At 38.5% G+C, this 20,651-nt stretch overlaps 1 protein-coding gene and 1 long non-coding RNA gene across 7 annotated transcripts in view; one reads left to right on the top strand and one right to left on the bottom strand.

The window, feature by feature from the left end:
- Window positions 1-20,651, bottom strand: part of MCC (MCC regulator of WNT signaling pathway) — a 180,021-nt gene that overhangs the window by 121,379 nt on the left and 37,991 nt on the right. The window contains exon 1 of one of the 6 annotated variants that reach the window (XM_040089725.2): window positions 6,728-6,819. The exons of 4 other annotated variants lie outside the window; for them this stretch is intronic. The gene's annotated coding sequence lies outside the window, so the exon portion shown is untranslated. Of the gene's footprint in view, window positions 1-6,727; window positions 6,820-20,651 lie in introns of those variants that run through there. One more of the 6 variants, XM_040089724.2, reaches the window with a different exon arrangement.
- Window positions 6,907-9,399, top strand: LOC120765179 (uncharacterized). Its single transcript, XR_005704386.1, has 3 exons — window positions 6,907-7,149; window positions 7,282-7,410; window positions 7,518-9,399. It is a non-coding gene; the product is annotated as an uncharacterized LOC120765179 (long non-coding RNA).

The following is a 20,651-nucleotide window of genomic DNA, read 5'->3' as shown; positions in this document are numbered from 1 at the left end:
TATAAGGCTGATGAATATTCCAGGACCATGAAATGACTCAGGCTTCATGGCTGATCTTTAGCCCAATCTTGTGCTCACAGAAGAGACGATGTTGCTTAGGACTTTTTGAACAGCTGGGTCTTGAAAACCTCCATGGATAGAGACTGGATGTGGTAACTACAGAATACAGTCCATTTAACTAAAAGCTCCAAGTGTCTCAAGAATACTTAATTTCAAATTTAATTAACTTACACTCAGACATACACAATGACATAATACAGTAAGCAAAAATGTCACCAAGCTGTGCAGAGGTATTAACTGGTGAGGCCCACCTCACCTAACTTCAATATCTATAAATGGGAATTGAATTGGATTAAGGACATCTGCAAGTAAGAGTAAACAGGCCAGTACTGGAAAGATCAGTGAAGAATGAGAAGCAGTACAGAAATTTTAACAAAGACGATTTGGAAATTAAAGTGATTTTGGCAGAAGGCCAGATAATACAATATGGGGATGATATTACACTAAAAGTGAGTTATGGTGCAGCAGGATCCTAAGGGAGGCACAGAGGGATAATGAAGCAGCATGTATTTATGGAAGAAGTCATGCTTGGGAGTCAATAAGATGACAGGTCTTGTCTGCAGCTCAGGTAAGAAGTAATTTGGAATAATCCACTCAGTCCTGAGAAATGGAATTATCAAGCAGAGAATGAGATATTGAGGGAAATTCAGAAAAGTACAATGACCAGCAAAAAACCAGTGACCAGACTGCTTTGTGTGACTATCTACCTACTCTCAAGTAGTGAGAGTAGCAATTTTCATCACTACAGATTTTTACATGTGTGAGGCATGCGAAGTTAAGATGAATAATCTGAGTAAGTGGCAAGGAGCATGAGCAGCTAATTCCAGAGTATGGACCCAGTGTGGAAATGCATTTTGGGTAACAAGAACTTTAATACAGGAGAGCAAGAAAGTATATTATGGGGTTTTTTTCTGAGTATATGATTATATTCAGTTCAACAATCTCCCAATAGATATTTTTGAGTTTCCAGAATCTAAGACATATTGTAGAGTTGCAAAAGGATGTGAAATACTACACAATAGTAGTAAACAAAGATATACATATGGTACACCAAGCCTTTAGTGTAAGGACCAAAATAGAGAGAAATCCGTCTCTAACAGCAACAGCCAAGCAAACAATCTTTGCACCCAAAGTGTTGCATTTAGTCCTCTTCACCTCTTGTCTTTAGAACATAAAAGTATATTTGAAAATAGAAGGGGGAAAAAAAAAGCCCAACACAAAGAAAAGTATGGAATTATTCCTTCTCTAAAATCCTTTAAAAATACAACTTAAATTTAGAACAAAGAAAACTTCTCAGCTCAACTTTATACCAACATATCTTCATTATTGTATTACTACCCATTATACATAAATTAAGAGCTTCTCTTCAAACTTATTTCTGAAAAGGATTAAAGGATTGTGCCTGAATTCCTTAGAAGAGTCACACTTGTCATAAAGGAGCAAAGCCACAGGAAAGCCTGTAAATCCATTAATTGGATAGACTAGAACAGTTTTAATTTGCATTCTTACAATCTGGCTTTAAATTGGCATTGTTCTAGCTCACCATGGAAGACACCCTCTGAATGCCTGCCCTTCTATCCTGTCCCCACCCTACTGTGGGAAAGGAGGTGAGCAACTAGCTGGGGAGTGGCTGCCAGAGAGGGTAAACCCACAGCACTGCCCTACAACACTGAGCAACATAGCACATTCCCAGGGAGAGAGTCCACACGACTTAGAGAACTCTGACTCTCTCCCTTCTTTCAAATACACTCAGAAGACTAATTTCATGTCAGTATGTGATTACAGCAACAATTAACAAAAGGGACAAAGGAGTAAGTAGAAACAAGAAGCAACAAAGTCTAGTTGGTTTTTTTCTTTGAACTTACCTAAATTTAAGAACTGAAAGTATGTGATAAGCATGTCAAAATGAACTTTCCAAAACCTAAGTGAGATGTCATATAACTCAGCAAAACACAGAAAAACATTCTGTGCCAGAGGAGGAAACTTCAACAATCAACTAAAAATAGTTTTAAAAAAATGAGGGAGTTCACTTCCAAATGAGTAACGGTGCCTTTATTGCTTTCGTGCTGGCTGTAATCCAGCTAAGAAAGAAAGAGGTTTGTCTTTGCCAGTCTGGCTAACGCACTGTTAATTTCAGAGAGAAAAGCAAATTGGAAAAGCATCAGATATCAGCCTATTCCTTCATTCTATAACAGCCAGAATCCAAAATGACTTAAAAGTATAGCACACAGGGGGCCACACTATAGCTTTTCAGAACTCATCTGAAGTCAGTTTTACCTGATCCCAAACATTCTATGTATCATAGAGAAAACTGACAAATTTTCTCCCAGATTCTTTACAATTAAACCTCTGGTTTTTATGGGAGCCCTAATGAAGAAAAAAGACTAAAGAACGGCAAAAACAAAAGCAAAGCTAAGTGTCAAACTATAGAGGAAGCTAAGCAAACTATGCTTTGGATGCAAGCCCTGGAGACAATAAGAGCACAAACCCTAGTTCTTGATTAAGCCCAAACTGTCCCAAATCAGTGGAAAACACCCCGGAGCAAGGATCAAGGGGGGAACACTGTCACCATTGTCACAGAATGACACAATTTTTCCTTCGGAAAGGCTTCTCCAGTATGGGACCGTCTCAGCTGAGATACCTTCAAGGAAACACCTATTTTGTTAGTCCTCATGACTGTTGTTCATGAGTCCCGTGGAAACTCAGAGGGTAACAGTCCTCGTTATCACCATCTCCTACTCCCAATCTTCCATGCTGCTACTTCCCATCTGCATTGTGTTTGGACAAAGTCACACAGAGAACTGCCTACTTATGCCTTCTGTTGATGTAACTCACTAGGAATGCACCCATGATCTTCTCTTGCCTGAACTCTATCTCCCCTGGAGTGGGAAAGCCAGCACCACTCTACTGGCAACAATTGTCAGCATGACAGAAGATCTCACTCTGCTTGCTTCACAGTGAGATTCTTCCTGAAGTTTCTCTCCAGCACCTTTCATTAGTGTTAAAGACCTACTTTGTATTATCATCTAGACTGTTCCCATAATTCCCCCCCCAAGATACCTAAAAGAGCATAGAAAAATGCTGTTTTCACATCCTAGCCAGCATCACCTCTCAGAACATCTCCACTATCTCTGTGGTGAATATTTTGACACTGTCTTCACACATGTTTTATTCAGATATAAAGTTTCACAGGGAAGGATTTGGCTTTGCCTGTTTTTTGAACTACTGAAGCCACCCCCTAGAGGAAGGAAAAAAGTGATCACATGGGTAGAGCTGTAACACCGTAATTTTCCTAAAATTCAATCTGAAAATTAACAGTGTAAAAATAAACTCAGTGTACCCAAATTCTGAAAAGCAGACGGTGGATCCTAGTGAGAAATGAGCAAGTCTGCTACTAGGGCTGTGATCCCTCACTCTTGGCCTCCAGGTGCTTCCCAGAGTATCCTGTCCATAGAGAGGTCTAATTTATCCTGAGTCACAGACTGCATGAATAACCAAGTTGGGGACATTAATAAAAGACAGAAGGAGCATGTAAGCAAGCAAGGGCGCCAAGATGTGCATGACAGCTTTTCCAGCCAGTGTCCCAGTGACAGCTATAAAACATGCAATGAGTTCACACCAGAAAGAGGAAGAATGCACAAGGGAAGGCCTGTGGGTACGGCTGAACCTTTAGACAGCATATAGTAGCCCTCATTGTTCAGTCTGCTATAGAATTACATAATGACAAAGGGATGGAAAGGGAGGTCTCTAAGAGGAATAATGTGTAAAGAAAACCAGTAAAATTTATATGGTCAATTAAATACTCTGCATGGAAGATTAGTCCCTGCTGTTACTGGGCTGAGGTAACCTGTACCACATAATCTAGTATTGACCAGGATTAGACAATGTACTGATAAAAATAAGAATACCTCTGTCCCATCTGTACAACAGCTGCCCTTGTGACGGCAATGAAGGAAGTAAATAATTTTTCTGAACTTCTGTTACTGCTGCTGTAAGGTGGAGAACTTACTTAATAACATTCTGAGTGGTAAATAGTGAGTGCTACTTCTCTAGGTCCATACTGACAAAGAACACTGCACCCATCACACCTCCCACTCTTATCTGGACTTCGGCAAGACCCTCCTTTAGCAGAAGGAAACAAGATTTCTTCTCTAGGTGTGAAGTTTTAGTTTTTACTGATTCACACAGGATGGATACAGTACTAATGTAAACCAGCCCATACACTTCCAAAATGAAGCATGGAGAAAACCCCAAGCAAACAAGTTCAGACTCCAAAAAGCCTCACCAGTAAAACAGCAATCTACAAATAAAACAAAGCAAGAGGTGTTTGTAATGTTACTTAGATGGTGCCAAGGAAATGCACAATGAAGGAATGACTGTGATACATCTTTCTTTTATTGTAACTACTAAAAAGCCTTCAAACATAAGAACAAGGCCAGATAGGTGGATTTTTGGTTCTGTTTTGGTGGGGGTTTCTTTGGTGGTTTGTTGTTTTGTTTTGTTTTAACAAAAGATATCTTTGGAAAAGAAAAGAATATTCTGATTTCTCAAGAGCATGTTTTGGAACACAGCTCCTTCTCAACTTCCTCAACAACAGGAAAGTAACTAAGCCACAGGGAAGAAGAGGAAGAAGAGAATCCTATACTGTAAATATTTTTTGGCCTTGTCTCAGCCTCCCAAAGCAAGTAATAACTATTTCACAAAACAGAGGTAGTGTTTGCAGCATTCTTCAGAAGCATTGACCAGCTCAAAGGCTCGACCTCTGAAACTGAGGTTCACAACCAATCCTGAATGTAGAAAGGGCACAGTCCATACTCTCATCATTCAGATGAAAGGTGAGAGTGAAATGCACTGCCCATTTCTACCTTCTCTATTGTAGACTTGATAACAAGACTTTTACCTGTTTGAGCAGATTGTGTACAATATGTCACAGCAGCACTAAGAGAAGGTTCCAAGATTTTTCACCATTCACATTTCACCTTTATACTGTTTCTCCTAAGATGGAAATAAACCAAATGCATTAGAGGCTCCTGGGGCTGACCTGGGGCTAACCGGGTAAGGTTTGCTTTGTTTTCTAGTAAAAGAATCTAATATATCCAAAGACACAGAAGCATGTTAAGGCTGTAATAACAGCTGTTATGAAATAATTGAGATTAAAGAGGAAGTGTTCACTGATTTTTTTTTTTTTTTTTTAACCAGAGAAACTTTATTACTGTTACCTGTGATGACAGAACATTCTGCACAGGCCCTGCCACACACAAAAACCACCTATGTACTCTGGTCCAAATGAGTTTATTCTCTAGATTAGAATATGCAGAAACTGTTTCTCTCAAATAAAGTGTCTTCAGATATGTGGTTTAAATACTAATGGTTATTGTGATAAATTATTATCTCATATTGTTTATTTGTCTCTAGCTCTTCCGTACTGCCAGATAGGTTCACATCAAAACACCATTCACAACCTACCTGTATTTGGCATTACAATTAATGTATTGATGTGAATTAAAAGGACTGATAACTGAAAACAGGTCTATTCTTGCAGATGACCTCTGCCGTATTTCCAGCTGGCAATGAAATTATAATGCAGATCAAAATACAATGGTGTATTTTCTTTGTACTCAGTTAAATTCGGTAAAAAGCGTTTTTGAAAGATTTTTCACACCCTATTTGCTGCAACTGGTACTTTAACAAAAGTGCCAAAAATTATTTGGTAAATAATTACTTACAAATAAGATATTTTATATTAAGGAGTTCAAGATGCTATATTTATTTTTAATATATAACTGCTGTAGAAATATTCTGAACATTTGCTATGAAATAAGGTTGCTATTGTTTCTCTTGTATTAGTTGTGGGGATGAAGGCAACTAAAAACCACCGAGAAATTTTCAAGATCAAAGGAAAGAATGGATTTACTATGACATGAGGTTTTGTTTGGTTTATTTTTTAAGACCACAAAGTTTTTCTGCAACTGTCTAGATCCTTCACTGATTTTTCCATCCTAGTAAGTTAGATTATCTCTCATTTTTAAAGTTTCAATGGTCAGCTCAGACATGTAATTCACCTCACCTGTACCTCCAGTATGTGACTCTCATTGTTCTTTTGACTGGACCTCCCACTTCCAAGATCTCATGTGTCTAAAATATTTGAATCAGGGCTGCTTGCTTATAACCCAGCATCACCAGCACTTCCTTTCCATGTTACCTTCACCTACCTCTGACACACAGGATGGTAATACCAGCGCACAACTGAGACAGGTTTATTGTTTATAACCCTACTCCCAGAAAATCAGCCAGCTAATTACGCACTCTCATGTTCATATAATCATAAAGGTAATTACAGCACAGGAAAATAAAAAGAAATATGGACTCGTATTTTAAGTTGTTGATCCTCCCAGTTAAGTTCATAAAGAGGTTAACCATGCAAGATGGGATCACTCATTATCCGAAGCCCAACGCCCTCATGCAGTAACTTAGTTCAGGGGGGAAAAAAAAAAAGAAAAAGAAAAAAAAAAAAAAAAAGGTTATGTTTTGGTCACATCTGGCACGTGTCTGAGTCTCCCTAGGTACTTGTCCTGTTCGAAAGGGGGAAAAAGCTTTAGTCGCAGAAAATGGCGGGGGCATAAGAGCAGCACACTGCTACCATCCGTGTGCTCTCCTGGTGCCTTACCTAGGTCTCTCATCCTCGCCCGGCTCCGGGGCCGCCGCTCCGGGGCCGCCGCGCCCGCTCCCCTCAGGCCAGAGACCGCTCCCACCTCCCCCTCCGCCAACTTCCCCCTGCCCGCCTCCTGCCCCGCCTCCCTTTTTTCCCGGCCCGGCTCCGCGCGGCTACAAAGAGAGCCGCGGGTAAGGAGAGGCGTGATGCCGTCTGGAACGTGGCGCCCGAGCCAGATAAACTTGTGAGAGGCAGAGAAGGGAACCTCAGGCTGGCGGGGGAAAAGATGCTGTTGCGTTCTGTCTTCGCCGTGGGACGCAACGATTGCCCCATCCCACTTTCGGGCGAAAAATTCACCAAGAACAGACCCTTCTTTAAGCCCGGGGTGTATTTCTGGCTGCGGGTGTTCAGCTGTCCTCAATGGGAAGAGGAGATGGGTGAGTGACAGATGCCCTGCCCGCATGAGCCCCTTCCAAGCCTGACAGGCCACTAAAATCCGCTCCTGACAAAATCCTACATGCAGCAAGTTGTTGTTTCAGTAACTCTAAAAGCCCTTCCTTTCTGGAAAGCTTTCTTGTTTAGGAATGTGTGTGTGCCCGTATGTGTGCACGTACCTGGGAGAGAAAGGGGCAAGAGCTACATGACCTGGGGAGAGAGGAGCAGCCGACCCACCAACTGCATCTTCAAGGGCAGCCTCAGTAAGTGCCGTGCTCCCCGAAGGGCTACCTTCTTCAAACAGGAGGAAAAACTTGCACTCTACCCCCTCCTTCATCTACAAACCTCAGCTACCCCACATTCCCTGCAGGGCCCAGCAAGGGGAACCATCAAGACACTCTCATCAAGTGTCTGCGAGCACCTAAGTCCAATACTGGAGAGACATTTTGCATAAACCTTCTTCTTTTTGGACATTCTTTTTGGACATTCTTTTCTCTCAGTACTTCGTGCACAGCCTCTCTTTTCTCCAGACACCCATTTCTCCTTCACTTAAAATTTGTAAAGAATGCCAGAAAATGCAGTAGAACACTGATTATTTGTGAGAACTTCTGTTTTCCTGTTTCTTTATGAAAGCTACTTATCCACATGAACAGGAAACCTTGTGGTAATCAGCCTCCTCCTTTTGTTACAAACACTGATCCTGACTGCCCGGGAAGCAAAAACAAATCCATCCTGAGTTCAAAGGCATTTCTGCATTCCAGTTGTTTCTCTCACAAGGCTATATGTGACACAGCAGCCAATTTTTTTTCAATAGCAAAGCAGCAAACTGCACTTTAACTGCCCCAAACAGACAATAAACAAAGCTTCTCATAACTGCTGCTGCTGCTGCTGAAGAGCAGTGTCTTTACCTTCATACACTGCTCACTTGTCCCATTAGTAGCAAATTGAGCATTTTATGTCTAACAAGATCTGCCATTTTTAAATCAGTGAAGCTTAATGAAGCATTAGCCTTTTTCACACCCTCAGTCTCTGCAGCATAGGAAATAGCTTCAGCCTTCTTTCTGAGTCTGTCCCCCTGCTCTCAATCAGTACATGATGAACATGTGACAGCAGGACTTTTTCAACAAGACTCATATCAATATGAGCTTTCAGAATGACCCAATCTGCAGATTACTTTACAACTCAATGGTACTTGGCAGACCTTATCTGAAGGCTGGAGAGTGTTCCCTTGCATATCAGATTTCCAGATTAGCCAAAGATTTATTTTCAGGTGCTCCCATTTGTAGTAAATTTCCAACAAACCTACAATAATAAACAGGCATATGCAACAACAGAGAACAAAGCATTCTACAGTTCAGCATAAGGTTAGAAGTCACAGGTTAGAAACAGATGTGAAAGGGAAACTCATTTCAGTCTCAAAATATGCATATTAACCTGTTTTTGCACTGCTAAGTATCACTTTGACAAAACAGTACTACATTATTTAATAAGGCAAATTAAGCCACAGGATTCTTCCATTTCAGGGGGGCATCCAGGACTTACTGTAAGATGTATCAATGCCTACAGGAAGATATTGTCCTTTTCTGTGAAGCATTTGAGTTAAGAAGACCAGTAAAATAAACATGTATCATTGTCACTAGTCAGCTTGCAAATGTCACCACATTAAATTCCATTCTAAACACAGTTCTGTGTCCTAATAACATAGCCAACTTAATTATGTTGTGTATGATCCTTTATATTTGAAAATGCACATTATTTTTGACTGTTCCACAAGCCTTTGTCTAATAAGGCAAGTACTGTTTTTATCTCTTTCCCTATGTGAGTTAGTACATAACCATTACAAAGTTCTTTCCTATGGAAGGAAATCACTCCAAAGGAGTCAAGAATTTACATGAGAATGTCCATGTGTGCAAATCATCACAAAAAAACTGCATGAATTGGCCATGTGTGGCTGGATGATAAATTTCACCACACGTTTGAATATGAAAGACAAATTTCAGTCCTGACCTATTTTACTGAAGACTGAATTCCCTAAGTATATACACTTGCAAATATGGAGTATATACACTTGCAAATATGGAGTTAAACGCTGGGGCACATGGATATTCTTGTGCAGACACATGTTCCTGTTACAAGGAGTAATTTGGAAATTTAATTGAATACCATAAAAAGGGACTTTTGTTCATTAGTTCAAGATAAGCAACAAATTTAAGCAAAACTCAGTTATCTGACTTCTGTAATTCCATAAATAATAGCTGCTGGCTGTCCTGAGTGACATGGAGCCTCCTTCAACAGACTGGTTTTAGATCTCATAACCTTACCACCAGGTGAATGGCACTGGCAGCCATCTAGCCTGTCCTTCATAATTTCTCTCTAACTGCACTGTCTCAAAGCTTATCCAGACCCTGACCCAAGTTGCATACCACAACTGAGCTGTGCGTTTGTGATGCATGCCAAATGTATTTCCAATTCCCTTCATAACTGAAAGCAGCATTCTGCTGTAATCCTGAAGAGCTCTTCTGGTTCCATCATCGAACTGTGGTATTTTAAAAGGTGGTTTAGATCACATACAACTTCTAAGGATTTACCCGCTTCAGACACTTGCATGCTCAGAAGCTTCCTTCTGATTTTTCCTACTCTTTCTTTTGTGCTATAAATGAATAATAATCAGCTGAATAAAGGTGCTTAAACTTCTTCCTAATACTGAAAGTGAAAAACACTCCCTGATATCCTTGTTTTTGTATCCTCAAAGAAACAAGGTTCTGACCAGCACGCTGACATTGCTAAACTGCTTTAACAAAGGTGTTTTGAAAGAATCAAAACTGAAGCTTCTGGTTTGCATCACCAGGATCAACCAATTATCCTAGTGTCAGAAGGAACTTCTGAAGGGAAATGGTTAAAACTGCACATTAACAGTACAATGAAAGACCCAAAGCCAAGGAGCCACGTGAGTGTGTGGATTAGGGAAAAGCAGCCTCTGGAGCACTCAGGTTTGGAAAACACTTGACATGTGACACACGGAGGCATCCTGCCAACAAGTAATGATAACCCCCAAAGCCGTAAGTAGCTATAACCACTTCCCCAATTACCCAAAATGTATTTGTTATAGCTAACAAATAAGTAACACTGTAATACCACAGTAATTCTCAGGCACCTTGCAAGAGAGGTAAGCTCAAAAATAGCCTCAGTAGCAAACTTTAATTTTTACTTTCAGCTTTTAAACTTTCTTCTTATTCTTCTAAGTGCAAACTGGATTTCAAACATATTTTTAATCATTGCATTTTTAAACTATATTTTTGTTTCAGAGAAACTAAATTAATATATAGCCAAACCAGTCCAAACATTCAGCTAAAACCATAGAGACGAAAGCAGCAAAGAATGTCAGAGAAAAGCAAAATAAAACCAATAGCTCTACACACAAATTTTCTTTGCAGAAATTGCAATATATTCCTCGGACAACAAACGGAAAGATGTGCTGCTGTACCAAAAACCTGTGTTATGCCCAGTGTTCCTGAATTACCTCAGAACACTTAGCAGCTTCATCTGACCTGTTCATGTTCCCTCTTTCAATGAGCATAACTGATTCAAGAGAAGAGCTCTGCAGACCATCTGTCAGGAAGACATTTAAAAAAAATGTTTGAAATATATAAAAGGTAACAGTGAGTGCAGAGTTCATTAATTAGTGCTATTAAAAATAAGCCTTGGCAGTAATATTTTAATAAGCTTTCTTGAGGAAAATTTATATACCATCTCAAATGGTATATATTTTTTTGACAAATTTGTTTGACTAAGGAAAACATGCAAAAGACTCATCATTTTACCCCATTTACCCTGCAAAAAAGGAAGAAAATCTACAAGGTATTAATTAATATTGCATGATAATTGTTCTATCCACAGCAACTCGACCATCTGAATTTTTCCAAATAAAATTAATTCTAAGGGACAGATAAATTGAAGCAGGACACTGAGTGCATGGAGTGATGCTGACTGAAACCTTATTAAAATGATAACAGTGCTCCAAAATGCATCCATATCGGTCTTGTCCTTCTTTGAAAGTAATGTCTTCCTTCTTGAAAAGAAATGTGCCGGGCAAATAAGTTGTTTTTGGGAGGCCACAAACACAGGGAGGGGAGAGCTCTCTCTCTCACAAACATGGCAGACAGCACTGCAGTAATGTTAACCTGTTCAATATGACCAACAGATTTTAATCTGCAGAACTAAAACTTATATTCATTAATTAAAATTAAAAATTAAAAATCTCAGCTATTAGGGGTTCTTTTGTATTTTTATATCCCTATAGTTATGTAAGAGTTTTTACATATATTGTGCATACAAACTGTCAGAAATGTCTTAAGTCTTTTATCTATCTCTAAGTAATTGTTATGCAAACAGGGTTAAACTTCTGTTGCTCAGGCCTCCAGATTTGGCCTAAAGTTGAATGCATAGGTAAATTCAAGCCTTCAACCAGCCTTGTAAAAATAAAGGGAGCATGAAGGTTTACCAAAACAAATACAGGGCTACTTACACATTGCTGAACTACAAAAAGGCATTATTTCAGGAACACCAAATACATCTGATTGAACCAATCTTTTGGCCAATCCTACACTCTCAGTGATGGAAACAGACTAACACAACCAGTATCATTGAAAACGCTTTCAAATCAGCTGCAGCTTATTTCAAGGTGACCCACCTACTTTGTCCTTAATTCTGTATTAAGAACACAATAATATAACATGTTGCAAGTTGTAATACATGTAATATACGGCATGCACAATACATAATAATGTTTAAATTATTATTTATAATAATTTTGCATAAACTGTGCAGAACACCCAATTTTGCACTGTGTTTTCATTATTCCTACTTCCAAACCTGACTGGAGTGCTATCTCAGTTTAAAACAGGTTCTACCAATTTAACAGAAGTTAGTCAGGAATACCTGAATTTCTCATACAAAATTCTATATTTTCTATACTCCTTCCCCCCTGCCCCCCCCCCCCCCCCCCTTCAATTCCATGTCACACAAGTACATAATTTTTAAAATCCCATTTTTCTTGCCACATTTACCTATGGGAAACCTCTTCTTGCCCAGGAAAACAAACAGCTGTATTATGGTGTCAGCCACATATGGGTGCAAGACTATTTGGGCGTGTCAGTGATAAACAAGTATGGACAGTGATTGCATGGAACAACTGGTTGCAAGAGAGTCACAGAATTCAAAACCAGAGGAAACAGTGATGATCTAATCTGACCTCCTGCATAACACACAGGCCATGTCACCCCACCTAGCAATTACTTGCCTCTGTGACAAGTTTGATATGGTAACTCATCAGCAAAACACTGGTTTTGCCGGATCCATTTTGAAACACTCACCTACATTGCTAATTTGACGCATCAGGCACCTCCCAAACACACTTCCCAAAAGACAGGGAGTTATCCTCTTCTGTATCCAGAGATTTGTGGCTCACGTTGCCACCCCATTCTGTGCTCAAAGGGCAGTCCCTGGTAGTGCAAAGCAGCTGGATTAATTCACTCTCCAGCAGAGTCATCATCCACCCAGAGCCTTGTGGAGAGCACCCACTGGATGCGAGCATCAAGCATCAGCACCAACACACACAAACACCAATCCAGCAGCTCTCCAGGCATTAGTGTCCAGTCCCCTGATTCAGCTCAGGGACTTGCGCCCTGCCTCAGAATAAACCCCCGGGAATGACCAGGTGTACTTCCCTGGCATGACTTCCCTGTCTTCCACAAGCCAGGTAAGAGCAAGGTATCATGAAGTAGTACCACCTAAAGGAAACAACCCATGCAAAACATTTATGCAACTTCTAATTGATTTTGTCATTATCAGGTAAATTATTCAGATTAATTAGTAGACACCTACCTTTTCAATCCAAACGTTTTAAAGTTTTATTATAAAATTTTATGTTGAAGGCATGTTTTGTAAGTAAAAAGACATTTTTTGTTTCAAAGACAGAATTGACAAGACTGACAAGACTGACAAGATAATATTTTGAGTTTTCATATTTTTCTTTAAATTTGGGGTTGTATGTACTTGAACTTCTATATGATTATTTCAACCAATTTGTTTGACACCCTGAGCCCATAGACAGAAAAATATATTTAAAACAGTTTTAAATTCTTGGTTTTTGTGGAACACAGCATTTTCCAATGAATTAACTGTTATATTTTACAAATCTACATGATTTCCTTTTTTTCCTTATTTTAGTATGTTTCTAATAGCCATCCATGGGGATTCAAATAAGGAAACTCCAGAAAAATATTAACTTCTGACTGTAGCCTACATACGTTCTCTACTCAGGATTCACTCCTTTCAGTATTTATCACAAGTCACAGCAGAAGAAAATAACCTTAGAAATCTATCTTCAAGTTACCTCTCCCTCCTGCTCTTGCAGTAGTAATCAGCAGATCAAGCATTACATGGAAAGCTTTTGTATGCTGTGCCTCTTCCCTGTCATTCCACAGACTAAAAACTGTTTAGGAGAACCTGCAGCAACTTCCTTGGAATGTGCAGACAGAACTTATGAAGTACAATCAGCATTAGAAAACCCACAGTGGTGTAATTGAACCTTTCAACACTGCACCTTCTCCTTCTGCCCCCTCAGGTAACAATAGACAAGCTGGTTTTCTCTCTATCCACACCCCCTCCCCCTCCCCCCCCCCCCCCCCCCCCCGCTTTATCCCCTATATGTAAGTTATCTACTGTATTCAATTCTGCCTCGTTTATCACAAACAAAACCACCAGCCAAAGTTCTAAAACCAGAAGTATTTCTACAAGACACAGAATGAAACCACCAACTGCCTTTTACACCACAGGTTTTCTTTCTGAGTTTCTCATATGGCCTAGATGTTTCATACTGACACAAAATGGCAAAGACAAAACCCTTAACAAAACACAAGGGCTTTTCTTATGTTATTGATGTGTAAGTATGGGATTTTTCTGCAGCTTCCAACCTGATAACCTGATAACAGTCACATTGAGGGACACACTATTTCAGGTGTTTGTGTTCTGGGGACATTTCTGCTTAATTCCTGTTCTACATCAAATTCAGTCCACCATAACTTTTTGAAGAATATTTTCAGCATCTACTGAACTTGTAAGTGTGTAATACTTACAAGGTTATAAACTAAGGACAACTTTGTGTTTGTTTTTTTCCAAGCACATCAATCTTTCGGGGAAAACACTGGTAGCTTTTTTTTTTTTTCTTCTGTGCAGAAATACTGTCTTCATAATTTAATAATTTATGTAATATTTATGTAAAAATACAGAGCACACGAAAGTGCATAATCCTTAAGCAAACTGTGAATTGGTTTTATGGGCCAACAAGCAATGTGCAAAACAAGGTTCACTTTCCTGGTAAAATGTTAAAAGTTTAATAAAAGACAATAGGAGAGAGAGATAATAAAACAAAGAGTTAAGGCTCGGGTGCTTGGCATTCAGCCAAGAGCACCCCTACTATCTTTGGAGATAGTCCTTAAATACCTTTTCTATTACATTGGCATGTTGCATATTCATAAATCATTATTCATATTCATTATTTTCCACAAACTAATTTACATGTTCCAGGAACTGTTTAGCATGGTCCCTTCTTGGGTCCACCTTTTTAAAGCATGTGTGTTTCTTGACTGTGGTTTTAGTCAGTTCTTTTTATCCCATCAGGCTTGGGTCTTGGTCCATACTTTCTTCAGATGGCAGGTGCTGATAGTTGGTATATCAGTAGTAGGGTCCTCATCATATCTTCACTGGATGTTATCCCAAGCAGGCAGTTTAATTACAAGCACAACTATATATCAGCTATCCCACTACCATATCTAAGTTTTGTTAATAGCAGAAATAAAAACTATATCCTTACAACAAAGTTATTTTAATGTTATACATATAGCATTTATCTTAATATTTGTGAAAAGCCAATTTTGTAACATGTATTTATAACAGGCAATAAGGCTTGATAGAGAAGTTTCCACCAAAATGTTCTGATCACACGTCACTGATCTAGCTGTAAAAAGTTATCCAAGTATTCTTCTAGATTCTCATTTTTTAGATACTTTTAAGATACTTTAAGATTTAAGTTTTACTGACTTCACAGATCCATGACCTCACAGTCACAGATGGGGCAAAGGTTTTAAATAGACACATGGTTGAAAAAACAAGCTTGTGTGGATGTCAGTATCTCCATTTTAATCACAAAAAGGAAGTCTTTTTGGTGTTCAGAAAACTTGGCATGTAACAACTCTTTCACTGAAGTTTTTATTTATCGCAGGATAAATCAGATAATGTGGATCACAGGGGATGATTGCAGGGGGTTAGCTCAGCTGTTATGAAAACAGCCTTGTCTCCTGTCCTTTAAGAATTTTTACTGAAATACAAAAACACTTCCTGTAAGAAAACCTGCTGCTGCATGCATTCTGAGCTGTGAAAGGAGTGCAGGAAGCATGGCCAGTGGCCCTGACTCACATTCCCAGAAAGTGAGACAGTACAGCTCAGTCAGTTCTTCCCGCAGTTCTTCTCCAGTTAAATCCAGAGTACAAAGCTCTTCCTGAGCCACTGCAGCTCACAGCCATGGGCATAAGTCACTCCTGACTCCCGGTTTCATCCCTGTGGAATAATGCAAATGACATGGCTGAGAAGTTCAGTGGATGTCCAGCTGAGCCAGACCTCTTAAAGCCAACAGCAAACTCACAAAGGCAGCAGCAGCAGCAGCTGGACAGTCTCAACCATAATAGCTCACTCTGTCTGAAAGCATGACTGTGACTTCAAAAGAATGTATTTTAAAAATGTTTTTGCCTTTCCCTAAGAGATTCACATGCTCTATGTGCAAATATATGCAGATATAATGCTGTTATATATGTGCATACATGTATATATACATGCATATATATGTAGGCGTATATAGCATCACATGGTCTGCTCAGGTGTGAGATAATAAAATTATTAAGTAAATTTTGCATTTGCATTTTTCAGTGTCAAATATGACTCTTACACTCCTTATTTACTACATTTACTGGAAAGTATGATTCTGAGAGCTTCTGTACCTTTTCCAGATCACTTATACTCCCACTGTACAAGTATCATAGAGGAGATGGAGTCTACGTTAATTTTAGGCTGAAATTGAAGACAGTAATTAGTCACTCAAAACTATTATGGCAAAAAGATTTTTCCTTTACAAATAGCCCCACCTTAGAGCAAATTTCTCACAGGTGTCACAAAATTATTTCCTTTTACACTATTGCATGAGTACAATTATTGTTTCAAAGAAATCTCCCCAATGATTTTCCTCTTATGTTGTGTCAAAGCTTTTCAGAGAATTATCTCAGTACTTCCATGAATGTAAAATAGGTTTGTCTGCACATCCATTAAACACTTGGACATACCCTAGCTCCTCAACACATTTACTTCAACAGCAGTCAGACTATTTACTTCAACAGCAGTCAGTTGTTACAGACTAAAATACTTCAGACTATTTTAATAAAGAAATACATACAAAATCAAGCTTCCTTCCTACTACTGTCCTTCACCTGAACAACATAACATCTTGAGTTTGGGAAACAAATGGTTGTCTAAAGCTCTTAGCCAAAATTAACCTCTGTTGTTTTTTTCTTTTATTGCTATGCAGTTCTCATTTACAACATTCCCAACAGCATCTTGTAAAATCATTACTGATCGTAAAAGGAGCAGCTCCTCAGGTTAATATGCATTCAATATACCTCACTTTTTTAAAGTCCTTACAGTGGCTGGGCATTAGTCTGCCTGTGGGAGGTGGTGAGCAAATGCCTTTACATCACTTTTTTACTTTCGTTGTCCTTCTCTCTTCTACTTCTTCACTTACTAAACAATTCTCATCTATATTCACCCTAGTCTATTGACTGGGGAGAGGAAGAATAAGAAATGGAATAACCTGTGACCCTGAGAAAGCACTGTCAACAGTCAACATTAGTGTGTTATCTTCATTGTTTTGACTGAAGTTATAAAAGACACCTAAATATGAGGTACTATACCTCCCTCCCACCCAGGCCCAGTTCAAGAATAAAAAATTAATGTGGATACATTACATACTAAGACAAGAAAAAATACCTTCAACTGTAAAATAAAACAAGGAGAAAATGTTATGAAAATATGTTTTAAAGGTGTTTGGGGGAAAATGACTAAAGTAACACTAATCCTTTGGCTTGCATGCCACTTGTTTGGCTGCTGCCTGAGCAGGCAAGAACAATTTCCCTCACTTCCCCTCAAATTCAGTGCTACTTCTTTTTACAAACAACAATGAACTCTAGGGAAATACTGTTTGTAAAGGGAATGAATCTGCAAGACCACAGAGTAAGGGGAAAAGGGAAGGAAAATGGATAGAAGTTATCTACAAAAATGAAGCTGAGGACTGGCAGTGCAAGTCTAATGCAGTACAGCAGAACAGGTAGCTGATGAGATCAGTGGTCAATCAGCAGGGAGAGCACTTTAGACATACGCAGGAGAGGGAGGTTTGTGCCTGCAGAAAAAGAATGTTCACTGGTATGCCAAGAATGGTACTGTTTCTTTTCATAATCAAAGAAACCAAGCCTGCAAGAGGGAGTCTGATCTCAGGAGGTACAGGAAAAAATCTGCATGGGACGCTCTCCAGAGCACCTAAACAGCACAAAAACAGATATTAAAACTATTGACAAAGTGGAGTGGCTTTGCTCACAGTCAATAAACCAGACCCTCAGGACTACTGCTCCTGCTATCAGGAAGATAGTGGTTATTGATGAGATTGCCCTGATAGGAGTGGTATTGTTAGAAATACTCCTGGAAGAAATGATTTTTGCTGAACTGAGACCTGATTAGCATGAACAGGTAAGCCATATAACAGCACTGAAATCAATGCTGCTTACACCCCAGTGAAAAACCCCAAAGTGGGTTAACTGAAAGATAAATCTTTAGTAAACATACAAGACCTAGACCACTTATGACTACCAAAAAATGTAAATGTCTCATTTTCTTCCTATGTATAGCAGCAGATCAGCAGAATTTTAAACATCACATGAACACTGCGTCATTAAGGGAGTTTCTACCCTGTGGCAGCAATGATCCACTAACACTGATTAGCTGCAGTCAAGTGAGACCAGAAGGATTGTTTAATCAATGGCCAAGAGAAGTGTGAATACTTTTCCTTCCATTTATCTATTTATCAATTTCTCTCTGCACATTCTCTTCCCAAAATAAAGCAATGGAACACATGTCAAAACGACCCAAAGAACAAAATTTGCTATCAAATCTTACACTGAAACATTCAAAATCCACTAAAATCTCCTCCTGAAATTTTACATTTGACCACATTGCATGTTGTATCTGGTTACAAATTGTCAACTACTGGAAAGTGAGAAATGAGAGCATTTACAGGATATGACCAGAATTCTACTTGTTACATTTCATCTGTGCAGCCAAGTCTGTTATGAAACATCATATAACAACTTTTGCTACTTTCTTGTTACTCTGATTTCCAGAAGGAAATCATACTCAAATCCAGGCAAATTTTCTTGACCGCTGTGAAACTTCATATAGTGTAGCACAATCTATCTTTGCTGACTTGACGGTAACTTTGAAAGAAACAGCTTGAGCCCTTTTGATTCAGAAGTGGAGTTAAATCATAGAAGTTTAAATACACGTTCTGGTCTAAATTTGCTTTGTGATTACTGTAAAAAATGCATTTTATATGGCTCTACGCAAGATATTTACTATATGTATTATGTTATATTAATTGTTAATGTTGTATTAATGTTTTGATAGTATAGTAAATATAGTTTTGTAATTAAAGTGTAGTTTTTGTATGCCAACCACAGGAAAACATAAATCTTTCAGAGAAAAAAAGAATTTCCTACTTCCTTATCAGAAGAAACCAACTCCTCCTGCCTCTCTCAGCCTTGAGAATGCCACAGAGATTAAAGGAAAAAAAAAAAAGTGATACTAACCAGAGACGGTTCTTTGTTTAAATAGAGTTTATGCATCATGTATGAAATATATGAATATTCAACAGGCTATTGCTTTTAAGAGATGGTCCATTGTTAGCAGAGGTCCTTCTTCGGAACTTTTTGCTCGGGGAGGCACCCAGACGTCTGTAACTTTGTTTTTTATTGTCTCGTATTGTCCTAACTCTAATTGTTCAATTTTTTAACTCTAATTCTATTTTTATAACCATCTTATTTACTATTAAACTTTTAAAATTTCAAAAACAAGTGAATGGCGTTTTTCACAATTACTTAACCTGGTCAGCATGTCTTAAAATGCCAAAGCTACCTATGACTACACTACATGTCAACTCTATTTGCAATAATGCCCAGTCTCTTCTATGACCAGTAACTCTATTTGGCACTAGGTTTTGCAAAGCCTGTACAATTTTGAAGTCTTAAAAGGCGACTCTTCATTCATTTTAAGTGGTTTAATAAGCTCTAGTTGTCTTGATATTTTATTTTCATTGTCAGCATCTTTCATTCTTCAGAAAACAAAAAAAACCCCACTTTGTCTTCTTCTGCTACATCAATTACACAAGAAAAGCTAATTATGCCCTGACAAACTGAGAGAATTAAAAAAAGTTATCAAGGCATAAAAAGCCATTGTCTTTAGTATTCTGCCATATTGTCCTTCACATCAACCAGACTGTACCAAGTTCTTCAATTAATCAGGCAAATTTGAGGTGACTACTTTAGTTTCAAAATTAGTCCCCCGTATCACGTAAAGTTAGCATGTCTAGAACTGCAACAGCAATAAAGCATCCAATCGCACAATTTCAAATGACATTCAGACCCTCTTTTCAGTGAATTTCAACTACAGTATTTCTTCATTTAATTAAAAAACCAGAGATTATACTTTTGTCATCAGCAGATTTTTAAAATTTAATTGTTCACTCTGTTTTCATTAAAAAAACCCATCAAGTCAGAGAAGAGCCGACTATCTACTTACTCTGGCAAAAATTTTAGCATATTAAAAACTGAAATGATACTTAGATATAATTGACCAAACCTAGAGTATTCTGCAAAAGGTATTTAATGTACTGTTTTTTGAACATAATGTATGGACACTGCAACTTCCAATCAAATATGAAAACAGCATATGGAAACTAGCTGCCCTACCAGGAACAATCTTGAGTGCTCACCAAAGATCCAGAAAGTTAGGAAAGCAAATTTCTTATTCTTTTGAGCATTTTTTGTTACTTTGGAAATTCCTGAAAATGGACAATTCCCTTCCCATATGAATACAATGTTCCTGATTGCTCATTAACAATAATAAACATTTACAGCTCATACAGTACCTAACACTGGGACATTAACTGCTCCTTTCTACATAGCTCTATCAGTGGGCAAACTATAATAAGAGGTAAGCAAGCCATATCAAAGCTAATTAATCTCAGCAGCATGCCAGAAAAACCAAGTAATGCTACACTAAGATGCCAAAATGAAGACTTAGAATGAAATCAAAAGTTTTACTGAAACTTAATCAGTGAAGAAAATGGTTCATT

This window comes from Hirundo rustica, chromosome Z (assembly GCF_015227805.2).
Source record: "Hirundo rustica isolate bHirRus1 chromosome Z, bHirRus1.pri.v3, whole genome shotgun sequence".
NCBI classification, from domain to species: domain Eukaryota; kingdom Metazoa; phylum Chordata; class Aves; order Passeriformes; family Hirundinidae; genus Hirundo; species Hirundo rustica.
Note: the sequence above shows the minus strand (reverse complement) of the source record. Positions and strands in the feature narration are given on the sequence as shown.